Source organism: Stegodyphus dumicola, chromosome 3 (assembly GCF_044657685.1).
Source record: "Stegodyphus dumicola isolate Sdum_Otavi_A_Nest chromosome 3, ASM4465768v1".
Lineage (NCBI taxonomy): Eukaryota > Metazoa > Arthropoda > Arachnida > Araneae > Eresidae > Stegodyphus > Stegodyphus dumicola.
This window is the reverse complement of record NC_140770.1, coordinates 193,037,274-193,053,788: the sequence shown is the minus strand read 5'-3', so window position 1 is coordinate 193,053,788 and position 16,515 is coordinate 193,037,274. Positions and strand designations below refer to the sequence as shown.

The 16,515-nt window shown below is 34.1% G+C and overlaps 1 long non-coding RNA gene across 1 annotated transcript in view; it reads left to right on the top strand.

Moving 5' to 3' along the window:
* Positions 1-2,802: 2,802 nt before the first annotated feature.
* LOC146998233 (uncharacterized) overlaps positions 2,803-16,515 on the top strand; it is a 658,297-nt gene continuing 644,584 nt past the window's right edge. The window contains exon 1 of the long non-coding RNA XR_015040043.1: positions 2,803-3,122. This is a non-coding gene — a long non-coding RNA (uncharacterized LOC146998233). The remainder of the gene's footprint in view (positions 3,123-16,515) is intronic.

The window sequence follows — 16,515 nt, the reverse complement described above, 5'->3', positions numbered from 1 at the left end:
AATTCTCTTCTTGCTTTACTTCCAAACCACAAAATTCAAATTCGTGAATCAAAAGACATAGTGGCTATTTTGGTAATGATCAGGCAGATGAATTAGCCAAAGAAGCAGCTCTTAATTAAGATGGTATTGAAATCACACTTCCATGGCCTCGCTGAAATTTCAAAAACTAACGAAAACAACTTGCTTCAAAGTCTTGGCAAGATTTCTGGAGTATTGTTCCACAGTAAAGACGCACATATAACTTGATGCCCAATGTATAGCAGAACACAGACTCGTCCCCACATATTTATGCGCAAGAAATATGGAGAATTCCGATATCTGCATATGTCGGGAACAGGGAATTTTACTGATCATTAAACTTTCTCATTTCCCTTAATTGATGATATTCAAATAAAATCCCGACGAACTGATCTCCCAGAGATAAATGTCAGTATTCGAAGTTTAAAAAATTAATCAGTCAAAACTTCTTACAGCCTAGATCTTTCTCAAGTGTAAGTTCTCATGCTGCACAATTTTAGTAAACTTTTACATCCTGTAAATATGTACAAATCGACTGCACTTGTGAACTTTATAAATTGTAATAACTTTTTATAACTCAAATAACCACACGGATACCTACCTCAGTATTATTATTACAGTTCATTATAATCGTATACAATTTTTCCTGTACATATATATTGCGTGATAAGATAGATTTCGTTTCTTATAGAATTTTTAATTAGTTTAGAAACAAAAAGCATCAACTCTTGGGCCATTTCAAACATTTTTGGAATTCGAATTGCATGTCTACTACAAACTGCTGCGAAAATAAAAGTTAAAAAAAAATCTGATGTGGACACCACATAGCTTCCTTGTACCACATAGTAAATATCACACACTTTTTCCTGCACTACACTTAAATTTATTTCCTGGAACTATTCTAACCTAATCAACTGATCTGACTGCACATTTGAATTTAAATGTCCGAGTCAATTTTTGTCTTAAGGAAATTAAATTTCCTGTATTATAAAACTTCTCCAAATAAAAGTTCCAGAATCGGGAGATCGCATCTAAGATTACATTTAGTTAAAATTTATTTTTTCCAATATTTGGAATTGCTCAAACATGAATATGTTCGTTCATTAAAACAGTTCTGTGATTGGAAGTATATGACTGTGAGCAACTATTGCGAAAATAAAGGCCGGGCAATGACTTGAAAACCGGGTAAGGGGGTGAGGTATATGCATATATGCATCTCTCAATCTATCTATCTATCTATCTAGTATACATATATATATATATTTAATTTATCAAGCAAAGCAGTAATAACAATTTTGGTCAAGAAAACATCTTGCGCAATATGCTGCAAAATAAGTAAAAAATAAAAATTGTAGAAAGCTCGCCTGAAAGTTACCAAGAGCTGCTGCTCCAAAAGGTTAAAGACGTTTTCAAAAATTAATACACATGAAAAGCAAATCATTAGGCATGTAAAACATAAATACAATAAAATTAAATAACAGAAAAAGTTAAAAAGTAAGCGGAAAATTTTCCGCTTACTACAATTTTTATATATATATACGTATGTGTGTATATATACGTATGTGTGTGTATGTGGTACTACCGATTGCATTAAAAATGATTCGCGCAATACAATTAGATGGTATAGCAGACCAATATACAGAAATAACCGTTCTACTACTAACTAGTTTGTGTTTTGAGAGATGCATACATATATACGTACGCAGATACAAAAATCCCGCATAGGAAAAATTCCTTTTTGAGTCGATTTCAAATCTATTTTACAATCGCTTTTGGAAAAAAGGGTAATTCATTCTTCGTTCTTATGCCTTACAGATACGTACAGAAGTGAGGAAAAAAATTGTCCAAATGAATTCTGGAATGTCAAAAGAGATATTTACGTTGAAATATGTTATTCGAAATTTATTACAATTACAATATTTCCTTTACTTCGTACAACGAATTAAAAAATTTTGCATTCACCAAAAATCTATCGAGATATTTATTTTAAAATTTTTAGGTTAAGTTTTTAGACAGTTCGGATGGTACACTAATTGGAGGAAACAATATTTAAATTTGAATGTAATTAAAAATAAAATATCAGTTAGGAAAAGGTTTCATAGGTTTCGGCGAACACCGATATGCAAAGTGTCGTGAAAAGGTTTGATCAATATAACTTCTTTTCACACAAACTGTAATAAAATTATTATTTACGAAAAAAAAAAAAAAAAAAAAAAAAAAAAAAAAAAAAAAAAAAAACTAAATCTGAAAACAATCTTAAAAATTAAATTTTATTCTGCGAGTTTTAACTATCTATGCATTCGCGTATTCAGGCACTGCATTTTTAAATATATATGCATTGCTATACGTACAAACATTTATACATATAAAAGTACGGCCGAATCTAAATAAAAAATCGAGACAATTATCTTTTATCTATAAACAATAAGTTCCAATACCATTAAATTATTGGCTTCCCAGAGTTTTAATCTCAGGAAAACGCATTTTTACTTTATAAATTAATTAGTACTAATCTGCAGAAAGTGCATGTTATGAGATTATCTAGCAGCGTGCCAAAATATTTTTGAAAATTATTCAAATAATCACCTTGTTCAAACCCGCCTTTGATGCAAATAAAGCTTCCCAGAAATGGCAAAGTTTGAAATAAACTCTTATTGCTTTGTTTTATGAACTCATAACATCCTCCCAAAACTCTTTCTCTCCTCTATTTTACTAGAGTGCAACAGCTGCCGAAATTCACTTTTCATTGGTTACCACATTTCGGTGTGGGAGAGGTGGGTGGAGTGCTGCGCTCGTGAGGGAGCGCTCCACACTCTGAACGACGCACGTCGCGAAGAAAGACGGACATTTGCTTCCTATCGGGGTCTCGAAAAGGAGGCGGAAGAGCAGGTTTCTCTTGACTAACTTCTTCATCCAGTTTCTGGACTCACCACGAAGTAGCGCCAGAGTAACACTTCATTGTACGAGACTCTTTTAAGTTATAGAAGCTTTCCGTTTATCTTATAGTTATGCATTGATCATCTGCTACTTCTAAACAAGAAACATTTCTAAACACGGGCACAATTTCGGCACGTCGCTAAAAGTTCAAGAACTTCGCTGCACAGGTAAGAATATGATCGTTCTCTTACGTTATAGTAAGTAAATTTTAAATAGAAATATCTTCCTAATAAGCAATATTCGTGTTATTGATTTCAAAGAAAATTAAACATGTATAACCTTACGTACATTAACAACTAATTTTTTTAGTTTAGATATTTTCAATTAAATCCTGGGAAGATATTGCTTTATTTGATTTTAATACCTTTGAAGGAAAACCTTTAAATAGGGATTAAAAAACTGTCATAAGATATATTTCATTTTTTTCAGTCAGTTTTATTTTGTAACTACCCCTTCAGTAGGCGTGATGATCTTTGAGATATTATTTCAATACTGTAATGAATGGAGCAAATTAGTTCCCAAATATCCACACTGACAGATGCATTAATGACATTTATAGTAATTAATATTTCTTATAAATTATACTAATTAAATCCTACATCAAATATTAGGAAAACGGGAAACACATGAAAACGGATAATAAAAAAATCTGAGGTTTTTACTATAGTAGTAAATAAATAATTAATAATTTATTTTCCAAGTCTCAGGATTAAGAGAAAGGTAATAAAGAATGTGAAATTTTGCAACCGAATTATTTTTCTTGAGTAATAACGGCTAGTAAAGATCTTTTAAAATTGTTTTAGATGACAAAACTGAAATAGAAATATTAAGATTTTTTGACATAGTTAAGAATTCATCTAATTTTCCTGTAGCTTGCGAGCTTCTTATGAGATTTAATAAATGCCATATTTACAAAGAATTACTTAGAACCAGTTTCAGGATCAATAACTATTTTCAACTTCCAAATGACAATTTCTTTTGAAGAAATTTCGTAAAGTATGCAATATATTCGAAATTTTATCCTGCTTTACTGAGATTTACTTTTACCACATATCATTTACGTAAAAGAAAAATGCATTATTGCTGTGTTCGGGATTAAATTAAACTATATTTTTAGAAGTGATTTTTTATTAAGTGTATTATATATTTTAAATATGGCAGAATAGTTTCAGAAATATATCGTTTTTTCAGAAATTAAATTGCAAAAACGTTTAAAATAATTTTTATATGTATCAGCAGCTGAACATTATTTGTACTTACATCCACTTACTTGTTTTTATTGTAATATATATCCCTTTTTAAATATTCTTTATGAATAGTGGACAACGAAATCACCTCTTTTTCAGTTCTTTCAAACCTTTATATTCAATTAACAGTCAAAATAATTATTTTAAACCCCTTGATAAAAATCGCTGTACCTTAATCGTTAGTACTAACATTTTCATGATTAAGAAATGCAAGACATGATTTCAATGTATATATTCATTTTAAAATTCAGATTATCATCATCATCATAACTGTGCAAATGAAAGAGTGGTTTCCATTGAAATGTTTCGAAGTGATTGCAACATTTTTTTTTTTTTTTTAATGTGGAAAGATAATAAGATTGTCGTCCTTAGCAAGTTAGATTTTTGATGGACAACGTTTCAGCAGACTTGAATTATTAACTGTTTAAGCAGACTGGCTGCAATTGTCTGCAAACGGGTGACTCTTCTATTTTGCGTGGCAACTCATTGAAGATGTAAACTACAGGTAATGGCAAATAAACAAGCAATTTAATATTCCGCCAATAAAATTGCTTTATATAAATTTTTGTTTTATTATTAGCGATAAAGCTTATTGATACTGAGACTAGCTTATTGATACTGAGTCCACTCATTAGGTATAACGTAGAGTGGTACGCAAAACATTTAACTTAGACCTGTACACGTACGTCTTTAGAAATTCCAAAAGACGGAAATAATGTTTATTGCGTCTACAAAAATTGTATAAGAAGGATATGCTAATTACCGTTTTCATTCAATCATTATTAGTAAACCAAGGAAATCACTTTAGCGAGTGTGTAACGTTTTTCGTTAATACAATGTATTTGAAACCATATTTTGTTTTTCATTTTAATGATTTTATTCTCATTATTAGTTTGTTAATATGTAGAGCCAAAGCATGTGTGAGTCTGATTTGAGGGATGCTTCCGTTAAGGATATTATACGAATTTATTTTGTCAGCAGTAGCAAGGTGCGAGAGAGCTCTCAGTCTAAGAAATTACTAGTAGTGAGATTGAGACTAAGAAATTACTACTGAACACTAGTCTCACTCAGTCTCACCACTAGTAATTTGCATAGGCATTTTCGTGGTTTTGCCATTGTGTAGGTGTCTATAGTGATAGAATGGTGAAGATCGTTCATTCAGCTCGACTTCGATGAAATATTTTCGTGGATTTCTTTATATATGGAATGTGAATACCAGCGAGCTTATCTTATAAAGTCTTTCACGAAGACACATAGCCCTCATGAACTTTGCCATATTCAAATAACCAAATATCACCCGTACATGTAATCTGAATCCGAACGAATTTTCTTTCACAAAGTCTTACATTTCCTTTCTATAGACAGCCCAAGTGTGCTTTCTAAATAATCCAATCCTATCTGCCTAAGAGAAGGTTTGCTTTCTTGATTCATATTGTATTTTGTGGAAATTACGGAAATACCGTGAAATCTTCTGTTGGCCGGAAAGTTAAGCCATACAAAACTGCAGCTTTATCCACTTGGCTGCTGTAATATTTTGCAGCGAAAATGACAATATAATTGTTAAAGATAACTTCTGTCTCATTCACACCGCGTGCATGCTTATTTATGTGCAAACGATATTTTTATAATAGTCATACGATTCAGCATTCTTTTCAAGTTGAACGTATTATTCTTTTTTTTACTTCCCCTCTCCTTTGAGGAGAAAACTGACTTCAAGCCCTCTGACTGACACGACAATTCTCTAATAAACCCCAAATTTCCCAAAATATCCATACGAAAGGATTATTTCCTTGATTTTAATGATAAAATGTCTCTGCTATTTTTACAGGGATTTATGTACTTAAATTCTTGGTGTCTTAGTTACCTTAATTTCTTGGTCATACTTTAAGATACATGCTATAAACTTATTAAAGATGCATGCTCAAACTTTATTAAAGTCGTCACAAACAATATTCTAGCTTGTACGTATAAAGGCTTGGTCATAGGGATTTCTTTAAAAGAACCAACCAATTTGTGTTGTATAAAATATGTTCAAGGAGTTATTCGTAAGATTACCAATATTTTATTCTTATAAAAACAAACATAGAAAATAAAGTTTTACAAATAAAAAAGCATGCTATTTGTGCAAAAAAATGGAAATTATATCATTAAAAAGCAACAACAGAATAACGAAGAAAAATTACTTTTAATGCATTATCTTAATTAATACGCTCAGTTTGCTATTAAAATGTAACTTAGGAAGAACGTAGAGCTACGCAACAGCAATTTATGTTTTGCTAAAAACATTATCTATGAGAAACAGGTCGGAATAAGACACAAAGAACTATACGGAAAATAGAAACAGTTTAAAGTGTTAAGCATTATTCTGTATATCATAGCAATTCGTTAAATGTATATGTTTCAGCGTAAGTTGCTCAGCATTGAAACGTAAACAAGACTTTTACTGCTACGAAATTTTATGGATGCACGCAGTATTTTATTTAGGTCAAGTGACGATAATATGCAACAAAAATCGTTTTGCTTAATTCCACAATAAATGCATTTATATATATACCAAGCCATGAAGCAAAGAGACTAGGAATGCATTTCACGTTTATCAGGTAATGCACATTTTGTTGACCATAATGGATATTTGAGGAACATTTGAAAAGTAAAATAACTTCATTACAAACCACTGAAAGTAAAATACCTCTTTCTTCTTCAATTTAAATAAATTAAATATATTATTATATTATTAATGAAATATATCGTTCTTCTTCAATTTTTCTTCAACGATTATTAATAAATTTGCATAACGTAAGTGCGCCTAAAGTTACCATTAAATAGTTCCGCATCGTTTCATAATGTCTTTTTCGATGCTGATACTTAATGATATTCAAGACAAGAAAGAACTATGGTTGCATATTTTATCAAATCGAGCGATGAGAGTTTTAAGATTACGAGAAGTGAAGTCAATTCTTTAATATGAACAACAGCAAATAATTACAGCCTGTTTATTTTATTGTGTTTTGAACGGATTGTTGACGAAAACTTTCAAAGCTGTAAGTTTTTCAAGTTTCTTATTGCAAGCAGTTAGGTTATTGCAAACTAACGTGCTCCGTTTAAATCGTATCTTTCCATGAGTACGTAATCTGCAATTTTAACTGATCACTCTGCTCCTATTACAAATGCTTATCTATTATGCTTTTTCATGTTGAGCGTCTTCTTCGCTGATGACGTAAACTTGACTACGTGAATCAAATCTGGTTACCCCTCCCCCTCCAAAAAAAAAAAGAATTTTAAATCTAACTATATAATTTTTAATTTCTCTCTTAAATATATAAAAGCACAGTATTTATAGCAAACGCGTAGCCGCAATTTCGATCTCACCTTCTATCTGTATAAAAATTATTTTAAACTTGCGGTTGATGTATATATCCGGGTAAACCTCAAAACTTCTAATCTCAAAAATAATTTCAATTAGCAAACACACAGCCGAAACTAAACTAACCAGGTTTAGAAAACTTTTATTAACACGAGGATTAATAAAGTTTTTCATTTAGCAAAGCGAAATTATTAACACAAAAACGAAACACAGACTCAGCATACCAGAAATAACTATTGACATATGACCTAAAAATATGCTATTGATGTTGTAACTCATGAAAACGGTAACATTGCGGTTACGGTAAACATCAGAACAAGCCCACGAACTTCATTTTGGCAAAGAGAGCAAGAATGTTCTTGTCGTCGGACAGAAGAGACTTGAGAACCATACGAGTGACAGTTCAACCTCGAATTTTGATGAAGAGAACCTCGGAGGGGGTGTCCAAGGGTTTCCCATCCATCTTCCCCTGCCTCGAACTACTCAAGAGGACTATCGGCTCGCCGTCTATTTAGAGTGTCTCCATGTAGCTCAGCAATATACGTTAACAAACATCCATGCTTTCTTCGTGATTCGAATCCGGGCCCTTTGGCCAAAGAATATGTATTGTTAAGAAGGAAAACTTCGCAGCAGCAGGAGTGGCTTCCTTCAAACAAAAAGGGAAACAGATGCGCATGCGTAAAATATCTGTCATCAAAAAGCGCCAAATCTCGAAGTTCGAACAGGTTCGACGGTAGCGTTTATCAAGAGTTTAAAGCTGTGTGACTCCAATTTTTCCCCTCCATATCGACGGATATAAAATCAGACATCAAACTGCGATACGGAAAATGCAAGTTCAACAGCCTGTGAAAGTGAAACTTCACCTACTATTCTTATTCATCTTAACCCGTGTTCCTCAATTTCCTACGTCGCGGAGGATTCTCGGCCAGGTCCGGTACATCACAGAGGGGGAAATTCTCGCCAACAAGTTCCGTCGCCAAATCCCTTGGCGAATTTTAACTCTTCTTTCTAGCGGCGTCTGGTTTATATTACGTCTATGGAGCCTTTTTTTATTTACATAGACGTTCTTTGCTTTGGCACCGCAGCAGGCTGTTCTAACCACTATACTGTCTGGGCGACTACCCCAAAATATACACTGGTGGGCAAAAATTAAGGACGAAGTCGAAAAATTAGCATATCAGCTGAACGAAGAGGCAGAGTGGACAGAAAGACCAATCAGGAGATTAAGTAAGGTGATGTACGGTAGCACATGCGAAGATATGCAGGTAGACGTAATGGGGGAGTGTCTGAGTAGTATAAAGCATGTTGTCGGTGTAAGATCGGTATTTTTGGCAAAGAGATTGCACGCCGTATAGCAGTTAAAATCACACCGAGTTGCTGCCTCAGCAAGAAATGGCGAATAATCAATCTGTTAGACGACATCTGGATGCTTTTACCCGAGGTCGAATCATTGGGAAGTTGGAGGAAGGCCGCAGTGTGACAAGTGTGGCTGCAGAGTTCGGAATTGCTCACAGCGTCGTTTCATGACTTTGGAGACAATTTCAAACTACAGGAACAGCTATCCGGGGGTTTAGTAGTGGTCGTCCACGAGGAACCACACCCGCAGATGACCGGTGTATTGCCTTACAGGCCAGAAGAAACAGGCGGCAGACAGCGAGAAAAATCGCAGGACACACGACACATACGACTGGACGACCGATATCGCGTTTTACCGTGGCCAGAAGACTGCACGGTGGTGGTCTGTTTGCACGACGTCCTGTACGGTGTGTACCTCTAGCGCCTGCCCATCAGAGAAGGCGTTCTCTGTGGTGCCGGGAACACCGGAATTGGAGAGACAATGAATAGGGACGAGTACTCTTTATAGATGAGAGCAGATTCAGTCTGAGTAGCGATTCTCATCGCATACACATCTGGAGAGAACGGGGAAGCCGCAATCATCCCTCGAACATCATTGAAAGGGACAGGTATGGAGGTGGCGGTGTTCTCGTTTGGGAAGGCATCATGCTTGGTAGTCGTACAGACCTTCACATCTTCGACGCAGGTTCAGTCAACGGGACCCGTTATTGTAACGAGATTCTTCTTCCATATGTGCGTCTTTTTAGAGGAGCTATGGGTCCGCAGTTCCTTTTTATGGACGACAATGCACCATGTCAGCGCACAGTAGCTGCCGAACAGCTCTTAGAGTGTGAGGATATTGAACGTATGGATTTTTCCGGTACGATCTCTGGATCTCAATCCCATGGCGCATGTATGGGATTTTCTAGGCAGACGCTTGGCAGCTCATACCTTACCACCAGTAACGATTCCGGAGCTTCGATTGGCCCTGCAAGACGAATGGGTAGCAATGCCTCAACAACTCATTGACACCCCCATTCTCAGCATGGGCAGACGCTGTGAAACCTGCCTAGCATTCAGGGAAGATCATATCCCCTATTAAAGACCGGATGTTTCTTGTGGAAACCCATCACAGGGATGTTTCGGCCTTCAGTCGCATTGCGCTCCATGCTACTTTTTCAATAGAGCTTATTTTTTCCCTCTGATTTCTCTTTTAGTAAGTGTTGCTTACATTACTCATGTCCTTACTTATTGGGGATCTTACGGTAGTAAATGTGTTGATTTGGAAAGCTTTTGTACAAAGTTATATTGAAAAAACTGTCTCGTCCTTAATTTTTGCACACCAGTGCACTAGGCATAATGTTTGAAGCACCTTAGTTCCTGGATGCTGTAGATGTTACAACCACTATTTGAACCCTTTGTAGCTGATCTGGTATGTAAAATTGTTGTTAGGTGTAGTGAAATACAGACACGCCTTCCTCCTTTGTGCGGTTAAAAAGACATTCTTCATTTCAGACAGAGACACATTGTTTTTTTTTTTTTTTTTTTTTTTTTTTTTTCTTTATGTATTTATCGAGAGCATCCAAGATAGCATTTCGTCTTTTCTAGCAGCTTACGTGTTTTGCATACCTCGCATCATACAAGTATATTGCTAACATGGAAAGATCAAATTTTAAAACTTTGAGGTATATATTTAATCTCTATCGTTTCCCTCTTAAGAAACTAAAACTGAAATATTTCAATATCAACAATGGAGAATAAGAATTATATGTAGATGCTTCCACAAGCACATCACGTGTGCTCTACAGGGGCTCTCAACCTGTGGTAAGCGTCCCACTGTTGGTATCCAAGAGAAAAATGTGGTACGCAAAGGAGCAAGATATTTCTAATTAATAAATTCAGAAATTAAAACCCCGACATCCTGATTGAGTTTTTTTCTCTAACACTCGTAAATTTATGCGATCTGAGCTTTGTTTAAGAGTAGCGGCGGTAGTAGTACTTTGTAGTTGTACTAAATGCTTTTAATTTTTGTTTAGATGGTACGCGTTAGTCAAAAGGTTGAGATCCGCTGCAATAGAGTTTAAGCAGTATCAGGCAATACAAAAACACTTAAGATTTCCATCTTTTTTCTCTTTTAAAATTCCCTTTCCATTAAAGCTCTCCTCTTTAAACTGTTAATTTATGTTTATTTCGCATTTAAGACGGAAAATTTATAAACATAACTATATTCATAAATGCAGTCGAATACATTAAATATAATGAGTTCGTTTTTACTTAAATTTATTAATGCTTAACAGCGAAATTTTTAAATTTAACTTGAGAAATAATAATAAAATTAATTAGAATAATATTCTCGTTTAGCATTAAATATGGAGTAGTAAAAATGAGTATTTTGTAAAAAAAAAAAAAATTAAAAAAAAAATTTAAAAAAAATTCGAATTTTATGATGTTACCTGCCAAAAAATTAAATACAAGTGAAGTTTTAGTCCACCATGCTCCTCTGAACACTGGTAGTTCTGTCCGCTCAACAATGGGTTCGAGTCCCTGAGAACGGGCTTGGCTGCAATGGCGTTTTCGTGGTTTTCCCACATGTAACGTAGTAGATAGGAGCGCGTGTCTCTTAAAAGACCTCCACGGGCATCCCTCCCTTTCCGTGCAGTGCCTAAGGGCGGAACACGTATTAAGTAAATTGAATTTTTAGTTCGCTTCATTAAAACGAATGGTAAAAAACTGAAATGCTTCGGAAAATGGGTGCTTAGTGTAAATATATTTTTGAAGAATTTAAAATAAATTCTGAAGAATAAATAAATAAATTCGAAAAAAATTTTAAAAAATAATTGTAGCCATGAAAAGAAGCGGGTTGTATTAAGAATGTGACGAAAACATGGCAATAATTTCCAGTAAACCTTGAACAAAGTTCTGAGTTCTCTAAGATTATTTAAATGAGGAATTTAGCAGAAACCTTCTAAAATCTGAGAAACTAAAAGAGAAAAAAAAAAAAGGAAAAAAAGAAAAATTTTGTTCAGTGTTGTAGAATATAGAACTCACTCAAGACAGAGACATAGAAGACAAAGTAGGTTCATTACTTAATAAAAGTGACAGATCGTCTAATCTAAATTAAAACTAATATAAGACTTTTGAAAAGAATGCTAAATTCAACTCAGTTAACAGCATTTGCTCTATACTACCATAATGGTTTAGGTTTAGCCTATCATGAGAAACTGCAGTTTAGTAGAGAAAATAATGTTTAGATAGAGGACTGTAGCTAGCTGTTTCTTGATCAATGCTTGATTAGCTAGCTGTTTCTTGATGAATTTTGAAACTTTTAGCATTTCAATTAATAAACTAAGCCTTTTTCCAAAATCATTGATATATTACAGATATTTTAATATTGTTGGGACTGTGGATTTGTAAATCAAGATCAACTGCTTCACTGTCTTTGTTAATTTTATTACATTTAAGGGATTTAGGATAAATATCTTGTTTTTCAATTTCACTGTAGTTATTAAAAACGATGACGCCATCTTTATATATGTAGGTAAATTTCAATAGTTCTTGTTTATGGAAATTGTTAATAAAATTATATTTCTTATAGAAAAATTTTATATTGATATTTTATAAAATTGTGAAAAAGTGTACATATCAGATGTCATATTAAGAGTCCAATTTTTCCAAATCAATTAATATTTTAATACTAGGGAATGAGAGTTGAAAAAGCTCTTTCTCTCTATATGTATACGGAGTGGTACGCTACCAGATCAACAGATTTGCAGGGCGTATGAAAGGTACAGAGACAACTCGGAATCACATAGAAACACAGGGTCGCAAATGCAGAGCTGTAGTGGAATGCAGGGCCGTAATTGCGAGCTATGTCGCAAAGACGCAGAGGAAAAGAACAGAAACAATACCACATTAATGTTACAGAAAACATTTTACTGAAAGTTTGTACTAGAACGAGTGTTCGAAATTACGATCACAAGTTATCTGGCAGGCCTGAGAGCGGCACTGCATGGAACTCCTTACGTTCTGAAAGATTCCTGAGATTTCCTGTAAACTCCTTCCAGCTAGAGATATTCGAACGGCGAGATCTTCAACTTATGTAACGGGCATTGCGTACACCAAATTCGTAATTTGATCCTAGAAGATTATGTCCATGCATGATAGATCCAGTGAACTGGCAGGCCACCACGACTTAGCCACGCTGTCCAAAGGTTTTGTCGAGGTGTCGGCGGATGCCAATCGTGTCATGTAGAGGAGCCCGCCATGCTGGTACCGCATGGATCTATATCATGCATGGACTTCTTCTTCAGAGGTCACATGAAGAGTTTGGTGTACAAGACGCCCATTCCTTCAGTTGAAGACCTTATCGCTGGAATATCTGTATCTACCGGGAGGGTACGTGTCACGTGAGGCATCTTCCAGAACGTAAGGAATTCCATGCAGCGCTGCTTTCAAGCCTGCCAGACGGCTTCTGGTCGTAATTTTGAACACCTGTGGTAGTACAACCTTTCAATAAAATGTCTTCTATTCCATTAATGTGTTACTGTTTCTGTTCTTTTTCCCTGCTTCTTTGCACCCTAGCTCATAACTACGGCATTTGCGACTTTTCATTCCTATGTGATTCCAAGTCGACTCTGTACCCCCAACAAACCCTGCAAGTTTGTCGTCTGGTAGCGCATCACCCTGTATATACGTTGGAAATGGCCATGCAGGTGTAATTGTAGCGCGTCATCTAGATGAAGGCGCGGACGAGTATCAGACGATGATCGATACAGACGTATGATGATTTAACTATTCTCAGTTTTTCTTTTCTCTTAAATATTTGTAAATCATGCAAATTAATCGTAGTTTAGTAACAACTGCATGCACATTAGTGATGTTCTTCTACGAAATTATGATTTTATTTTTATAATTAATTTATGGACACATATTCTTTCAATATTATCATTATGAGTGATATAAGCACCCCAAAATTTCATATAACTTGTCACATTTTCAGACAATTGATAAAGCGGAGAGATGAGCATCACGTGTTAGCACAGGGAGAGGAAAACAGGAAAAATAAGTGCACATTTAAGCCAAGCGATATTTATAGAGTTGGTTCTTTGTTGAAATTTTGATTAGATTAAAAATATCAGAAATTCATCTCTTACATAATATCATGATCCGGATTAATTTTGAAATGATGCACTTTAGATTAATATATTAGTAGTTTTAGAGCAAGATTGGGTCGCAGCCAAATTAAAGAGAGATCATAGAAGACTATTGATAAATTAACGTAATCACTTTTCTTTCACATTTTGTATATTACACACACACACGTACACGCACACACACACACACACACACATATATATATATATATATATATATATATATATATACTGTTGTGTGCCTACAGGTTCGTAATATATTAAATGCACGAGTCCGATAAAAGTTTAATAAAATTTATTCTCATGAAACGGAATATATCAGATAGTCGGAATTTTCCTCAAAGGTATTCGCACAATTTTTCACAGTATCACGCAGTATAGTGAGTAGTTACATTTCAAACTACTAAAAATTTTAAAACACGAAATGTAAAGCGTATATTTAAAGATAAAACTAACTCTAATTTATCTCAGTTGACGCGGAACTACAAATCGCAACAAGAGTAACTAAGCAACTAACAAAACAACTGAACTGAGAAATTAAAATTAACATTATTATGCCGCGATTAGCTAGCTTACTTGCTAGCTGTGTTCCGTCTCTGTTTAGTAATTGTACCTTAATAGCGCTGAAAGTGACACAATCATGACAAAAAATTACGTTAGAACATTACATAATACATTAGTGAACTAACTAAAAGAAAACCATACGATGAAAATATACACAGTCAGTCACCTTTCAGTGAAGCTGAAAATAGAAAAAAATAAATGTTCTGCTTTTCAATTAATTCAATAAACTATACAGCTAGCTGAAATTTATCTTCCTGAGAGTTCAAGTCTTTAATTATCTTAGCAAAATGTAAAATGTTGTCAAAGAAACCAGCGGAATTGTCCATAAAACTTTTAAATTGCACATTAGTAAATTTATCCAAAAGTCCAAAATTTATAAAATGTTGTCAAAGAAACCAGCGAAATTGTCCATAAAACTTTTAAATTGCACATCAGTAAATTTATCCAAAAGTCCAAAATTTATAAAGTCATCAGGAACAGGCTTTGTAGACTTTTTGACAATCTTCTTATTTTCTTTCGACAGCCGAGACGCGGTCTTATGATCAGTCGAACTATTGCTAATTTTTGCATAAATTTCGCAACCCTTATAAGAAGCAATATGTGATTTTTTGCACCTTACACAGGTGGATAATAATTTCGATAAATCTCAAGTGTAGGAAAAATGATCAAGTTAAGATATTTCGGCACACTGTTGCAAAGTAACTGTCCGTTGCCAAATCTTTGGCATCGGAAGCAGATCATTGTAATTCGATTCAATCTGATTCAGCGCATTTTAACAGGTAGATTCAAAATTGTTTTCTTCTTATAGAAAGAATCTTCTTCATCATTTGGACCAAAACGCTTTTTCTTCGGCTTTAAATAGTTTTTAGCCGGCCTCGTAAGATCTTTCTAGTAAATTTTGCGTCTCGAGAATTTTGGAAATAAAAAAGATGATGTAATTACGGTTACAGCTAATACAGTGGTCAATTACATTTATTCAATATAAATATAAATTGCCGAGATAAACTTTTACTGAATGTTAAATCCTCGTGTTCCTGTATTTTTAATTTTCCGGCATAGCTTTCTCTTAAAAATTTGTCTCGCGCTGCATTGCACACAGTAAAACAACAATTTTAATTATATTTTTTAATTAGATCTTTAAATACAAAATTCGTAATAATATATATGTTCACTATGGTTTTGTAGAAGAAAAGTTTATCACTAACATCGGCTATAATGTTCTCTATAATTTTTTCTGTCTAATTTCTATGATGCCCATCGCCTATATTATATGTTGTTGTAAACAAGGAAAATGTTTATGCAAAATATATTTGAGCTGTTTGAAATCACTGAATCTAAATAAATAATGATTAAGCAACAAGAAAAAAAAATGCATGTAAAAGATAAAAACAGAAAAATAAAGAAAGAACAGCGAACTCACCACTGACCCATGAAAGCAATAATAGCCATCAAATAAATTAATAATCTAACTGAAAAGTCTTAATGTACAAAATGCTGAAATAAATAGAAATTCATGCAGTCATCAGTAATTAGGAAAACAGAGGATTTAAACCTATTTTGCATTTGCTGTACGTGACTGCAAGTTGCTTTGGCGTTTTGGTGTGAAATTAGATTTAAATATAATTTACATGGGTTTAGTGAATAACATTAAAGTTAAATCCAAGTCCAAACTTTATAGCGGCATGAAGGCTTACATTAATCCTGCTTTTATCCTTGCAAATACTGTCTTTCCAACAGTCAGCTACTGTTCCGTTTCAGAGATCTATTCTCCAAGACAGTGACAAACAGTTACTTTACTAACTATTTGAGAAACAGGAATCTTTCCTTATTCAACGTATAATTTCACTACGTGGGCCCTGAAGAGATTTAGGGAAGTCCTGTCTGGTTTAAGCTGCAG